The sequence below is a fragment of the Homalodisca vitripennis genome, unplaced genomic scaffold, assembly GCF_021130785.1.
Source record: "Homalodisca vitripennis isolate AUS2020 unplaced genomic scaffold, UT_GWSS_2.1 ScUCBcl_7173;HRSCAF=14737, whole genome shotgun sequence".
NCBI classification, from domain to species: domain Eukaryota; kingdom Metazoa; phylum Arthropoda; class Insecta; order Hemiptera; family Cicadellidae; genus Homalodisca; species Homalodisca vitripennis.
Genome location: NW_025783314.1, coordinates 35,354 through 42,211, shown reverse-complemented (window position 1 = coordinate 42,211; position 6,858 = coordinate 35,354). Strand labels below are relative to the sequence as shown.

The following is a 6,858-nucleotide window of genomic DNA, read 5'->3' as shown; positions in this document are numbered from 1 at the left end:
GAACGGTGTGGTTATTTTAAATGCTGTGAAATATGGGGCTGTGAATCTACAATTTGTGTAGTCAGATATGCGATGAATCAGATTTCATATGACAATAACCACACACAATAGTGTTTTACCACAGGCAATAATCATACATAAATAAATACTTTGTAGTCATATTAAGCTAATAAAGGTATAAAATGTAATTTTTACAGAAGTAATAGATAATAGTTTACGAAAAATGGAGTGCTTTACTTAGAATTCTTGTCAAACATGGAATATAGCATATAAAAGGTACGCAAAATAGCCATTCTTTATAGAAGGAAAAGTTATTACAAATAATTAACAATGAGTTTCATTTAAACCCACAGATTGACTGGAGAGACAAGAAATTATCTTATCTCGGAGTTAAAGGGACTGAGAGAGAAATGGAGGATATCTTTTCAAACGCGCAGTAGGGCACGCGCAGGTTTAGTGAGGTGACAGCGCTGGCATTAGCTTTGTTGAGCAGTCACCAGTCACAGTCAGTCAGTCCAGTCGGTACTCTGTAGGTCGTAGAGCCCGAGCGCGATTGTGTTGTGATAGTTGGGTTGCAGTTATTAGCGCGGTTACACACCACGGTTGGGTGAGGCTTGTTTTGGTTAATCGCTGTTGACTTCAACCTGCCTGTGGTCTGGCGACCTTACCCGACGAGATGGAAAACGTTCAACTAAATTTCACAGTGGGGTCATGAGATTCAAGGATTCTTTGTACTTACAGCGTCCGGTCATCTCAAGGTAAGTAAATTATTCATTTTTATCTTAGTGTAGTAAGATAAATGTATTTAATTAATAAATGTAAAAGTAATTTATGTCAAGCCCAATATAACTTAGTACTAGCTCAATTTATAGATACTTAACAGATTTGTAAACAAATTTCAGTACAATAACATGAAATTTTAATATGTGGTCAGACTTACTCTTTCGTTATTTAATATTTTAAAGTTAGTAAAAGGACTAATAGTTTTAAAAATGTGTCTAATAGATTGAAGAGTCTTGGAGCCATTAAGGAAATAAGTTTAAAATAGTACCAAATTTTAATAAAACAATAATTTTCCAATAAGGTTTATTTTTTGGACGAGGTCTTTCAAAACCAAAGGTTTCATAACGAGCACAAATAAATAATTACATTAGTTTAATTAAAATTAATATTAAAATACCGTATAGTGTAAATATGCTTAAACAAGAATGTTAGAAACATTTCAGCCAGTATAAACATTTATTTATGACCACCGTTTATTTTTTCATTAAACCTTTGGTTTCGAAAGGCCTCATCCAAAAAATAAACCTTATTAGAAAAGTATTGCTTTATTAATATTTAGTACTAATTTAAATGTCTAATAGATACTTTTAGGAAAATTGCATTTTATAACAGTTTCTTTTCCTTGTAACATTTAAAAATAAATACTTCACATTTTCAAAACCTTTATAAAAAGATAAGTGATAAGTCAACACAATCTACAAATTAAAATACCTGTTCTCTGTAATAATACAAAGCAATCCAAACCAAAGAAATTAATAAATAAGATTATAAAGTTTTTATTGGATTATGTTTAAATGGAATGATTGGTTATTTTTGGACATACTACAAAAATGTATTGTTTATAAAAATCCTAGCAAATTTTCAGCTTTAATAAAAAGCCATGAGTAGTACTGAAGTAATTCAAAAAGAATTTGCAGTGTATTTAAGGTTGCAATGAATTCAAAGGAAGTATTAAACTTGTTTAAATTTGGTTATGTATGATGATTGATTTGAAAGGATGATACAATTTCAGACATTTCGCATTGTAATATGTTTCAAAAAGTTTATCACCACATCTCAAGCATTTTAATTCTACCATCTTCTTTCAGGTGTATAAAACTTAATTTAAGAACTTAACGGCCCTGGGGCCCTGTTAATAACACCGTGTGGTCGGCCTTTTCTTGACCAATCTGCCAATATGTTGTCTTGTACATATTAAGCATATTATGTTGCCTATTTGTAAATCAAGATTAAAAATTATGAACAGGGAATGAGAAATTTTTGATATTGGAAACATACATTGAAGTAACGATATCAAAATAATAAGGGTGTTCCTGTTAGGGTAATTGTAAAAGGTCTACCTATTTATTTCTTTACGGAGATATTAACGCAATTTTTATTAATGCAATGGAAAAACAGTTACAACGTGAAACAAAATTATTTTTTTTTAATATATAAATTGTAATTTGCTGCAAATAGAACAATTGTGGAACGCTACAGTTTAGTGTAGAACGTATTTAACATTTTCGATACACCATAACTTAATTAGTATTTTCAAATAACATCAAAATATTGTGTAATCTGATAAACTATTATTAAATATACAGTTAAGTTTTTGAAAAATTATCTTATGAATGATTTTTAGGATGTTATCACATAGATCATGTATGCAATTATTAATACGTAATTCATTTGTCGCAAAATCTACCTACTTCAAACTATGCTGGTAGGGGAATTTTACAATAGCTTTTTGAAACCAAATTTTATTTACTGCTTTAGCAAATGTGTGGGTACACTAATATTAAGGTTACAGACTGGCGGCCTCGAATAACGCTTTTTAGTTATTTTCGTAGCCTATGTTTATTGGGTTTTGGTGAAATTAGTTTCAGATAAATTTTATTTATATTTCTCAACAGATATATACAACTTTATTTTTGTAAAGGACACCGTGAGAAATTTCTTTTCCAATTGCATTCCAAACACAAACCACACCACAAAGAGGTTGTAAAAAGGGTTCTTGATAAGCTTGATTTACCCCTAAGGATTACGGGTAAAACAATAAAACTTGGTGCATAATTACTGCGCCTACGTTTTGAAGTGACTATCATTTTTTGTCATGTTGCCCTGAAATAAAGAAATAGTTTTTAAGGTAGTCTTCACATCTAATGGTGGATGGTCTACAAGGAGTTTGGCTATACATTTTAACATAAGCATAGCCCAAGATGTACATTATTTTAAACAAACAATATTTGATGTAGAGATTCAGTAACCACCTTAAAAATTATTTCTTAGGTCCAGTATTCATTTACTAAGTTTAACTATTTAGATACACCATCCTCAAGTATCTCGAATTTATTATTGGAGTACACACTTATGAGAATTTGTACAATCTACACCTTGTAAACTAAAGAGTTTAAGGAATTATTTGACCGATATTGCATTTGTTAAAAATTTAATAAAAAAACATACTAAACAAACATAATTTAATAAGTCCAATATTTCATAAAATATTAACCATAGTTAAATACGTAGGAGGAAAGATCGATATCATAGGCGATCTAAAAGTGCTTTCTTTTTAAATACAGCGTGCTCGGGCGTTCACTTCTAAAACCCCTCATGGACCGGAAATTCCATTAGATAGTGAACTTCCGGCGAGTCGCGTAATTGCAGATTCTCGTGGGAACGAAACGATACAGACTTATTGTACTCATTTATAGGAAATAAATATTTAGTAATTTTTATAGTATTAAATTAATAAAATTGTATTTATTTTTTGCTATACCAGTGATTATGAAGTAAAATATTATATTGGAGTGTTGTACATTCTTCACAGGACTATTATTTATATCAAAACATAATTCCTGTTATATGTTTTTATATTTTTCTTCAATAGGAAATCTTCTAAAATATCTGAGTGATTTGTTTGACCCACTGTGTCTCAGAATAAACTACTTTAATTATCTGCAAATAACAATGTGTCAATTAAAACATGAAAGTACTGCTGAATTTACTGGAAAATTGACACTACGCGGGATGTCGCGTGTGAGCTAACTTCTGTACGTACTTTTTAAGCGCATAAATTAAGAAGATTGTATACTATAAAAGTAAAAGAACAACATGGAAAATGTGTGAATGTATTGTAAGTGAGTGATTGTATCTCTAATTTTAAATGTTTGCATCAGGAAATTTTGCCGAATTGGTTGCAGGGGACAATAACGTTTTAATTAGGGATCACGAAGAAATATATGAGAAGATAGAATGAGTTCCCAAGTTGCTTATCTGTTTAATCATAATAATACTTTTAGATTTCGACAAATGCGGCAATTTGCCCTTGGGTGCCACCTCTTGCATGTTGTTAACATTAATTTGATTATTTAGATTAGAGAACAGTGTGTGAACTGGCGAGAATATTGTGGTCGAAATTTATATAAATTCTTTGCCCAGGATCTTGCCGGGATGCTGCCTTCTATTCCTTACTTACTTCCTGAAACTGCTCATCTGTTGTCCCTCCATGTGAAGGAGATCTTCAGAGATCTTCAATCAGTGACCTGGAAGCAAGCAGCTATTCTTCTTGCTGTATCAGCTATTCTTCCTTCATTATTTCCTGAGTATTTCTTAATGTTACTCTTATTTTATGCTTACTTTGTGAAAAGATTTAATGAAAAATCTATAAATAATTATAAAATTAATCGAATAAAACAGTATAATTCATACATGAAAACTTGTCATATTGGTATTTAAATTATTCATATTTAATATTAAATAACGAAAGGAAAAAGCTATTTAAACTAAGCTTTTATATGTACTAAGAGGTTGTCAGTTACAGCTAAGAACCTCATAAGCAATACAGTAATGTTTCAAGGGGTTATGTTATATTTGTTTTCTGCATCTGCAAGGGGTTTCTGCCCAGTATGTTTACATCAGTCTAGACATCTAACTTATAAAACTATCCGATGACAAACTGGTTTGTATTAGGAATGTTAACCTTTTAGCTGTTTCACAAAGATTTATTGTCATTCCTGTTTTTGTGGAATACTCCTTCATGCCAACATCGTTGTGCAATAAATTTGCTGTAATGCTTTTATTTTTATATATTAGCATATGTATATACCTATTTGTAGACAGTAAAATTGTCAATACAAATAAAATTTCGTGTTTTTTTTATTTACATTCAGGAAAAAATTTATAAAATGGTGGACAGCCATAGAGTTAAAGTTTCCTGCCGTTTTTTCATTTTACATTAGAGAACATTTTAGAAACCAGTTAATTTAAGATGGGCCGATATCAAGAGCTGATCATATTTAAAAAAAATACACAAAGGCGATTGAATAAAATTATTATGTACCAACTTTGATAGCATCAGCTAGAGTTTTAGTTAAAATAGAAAAAAATACCAGTAGCTAATTTTCTGAATGAATACTGTATTACACCACCAACAGGATTGATATTTGTTACAGGTGAACTGGGTATGGAGTGGATGGGCCAGCAGGAACTCATGCAGCATAGAGCTCTGCACAATTAACATGGCAAAAAAAACACCTAAGCAAAAAAAGATGTTTAACTTTTTTTAGGTTAAATTTGTACTGTTTTATTATTTGTTGAATTTTTAATTGTTTTTGTACAGTTCCTATTTAATTTGATAATACGAAAACCATCTTGCACCAATTGTTTCAGATAATCAACGCACTGCTGTAAACAGTCCTTTTACCTCTAATCATAAAGATCAATAGAACATAGATTTAAGCAGTATTACATATTAAATATTTAGTATAGAGAAATAAGAAAATAACATTTATTTCTTACACAATTAATCACAATCAATACGAAAGAGAGGGTTTTAGTTTTGAAATATACTACATCAATTAAAAATGTATTATTTTATTTAGACAATATTAAGGCCAATTAAATTAATAAAACTTAAAATGTGACCAAATAACATGTCTTGTTTTTGGTCTTGTCAAATGAGTGACAGTTTTAAAAGGCTTAAACTTTAGAAGTCCATTTATAATAATTTGTAATCACTACATGAAACTGAACATTGGTATCAAATGAATTTCTGAAGTGAGCAGTATAACTTCATAGCATGACTTTGGTTTATAAAGGTAAAAAGTCTTAACATAGTTTACCTTATAAAGGTCCTGCTAATATTGTATATTCAGATAACTACTATATAATGTACATGGAAATGGGCAAGAGTGGAATGGAATTGTAAATGTGACCAAAATCACATATTGTACGTTGGGTCTTAAAAATTAAAATTATTAATTTGTACAAGGCTTCTAATTTTAATGTGCATTTAATATTTATTTGTAAACACTACCTGAAACTGACCAGATTTATAGGTAAAAAGTCTTAACATTGTTTACCTTATAAATGTATTTCTAATGTTGTATATTAAGATTAGTTAGTACTGTATAATGTACGTGAGAATGGCCAAAGAGAGGAATGGAATTGTAAATGTGAGCAAAATCACATATTCTACTTTGGGTCCTAACAATTGATATTATATAATGCTTCAACTTTTGAGGGGTTTTAATATTTATTTGTAATTATAACCCCTACCTGAAACTGACAGGGGGTATCAGATGAAGTTCTGAAGTGAGCAGTATAACTTTATGACATAATTTTAGTTTATAAAGGTAAATAGTCTTAACATAGTTTATCTTATAAAGATCCTGATAATGTTGTAAATTCTGATTACTTCTGCGTGGTGTACATGGAAATGGTCAAAGACAGGAATGGAATTGTAAATGTGAGCAAAATCACATATTGTACTTTGGGTCCTGACAATTAAGATAATTAATATTGTATAATGCTTCAACGTTTGAAGTGCAATTAATATTTATTTGTAATCACTACCTGAAACTGACCAGTGGTATCAAGTGAATTTCTGAAGTGAGCAGTATCACTTCATGGCATGACTTTAGTTTATGAAGGTAAAAAGTCTTAACATTACCTTTTAAAGGTCCTACTAATGTTATATATTCAGATTACTTCTGAATGGTGTACATGGAAATGGTCAAAGAGAGGAATGGAATTGTAAATGTGAGCAAAATCACATATTCTACTTTGGGTCCTAACAATTGATATAAATTG

At 30.2% G+C, this 6,858-nt stretch overlaps 1 long non-coding RNA gene across 1 annotated transcript; it reads left to right on the top strand.

Moving 5' to 3' along the window:
• The first annotated feature begins 219 nt into the window (after positions 1-219).
• Positions 220-6,424, top strand: LOC124374079. Its single transcript, XR_006923494.1, has 3 exons — positions 220-758; positions 4,207-4,370; positions 5,220-6,424. It is a non-coding gene; the product is annotated as an uncharacterized LOC124374079 (long non-coding RNA).
• Positions 6,425-6,858: the final 434 nt, after the last annotated feature.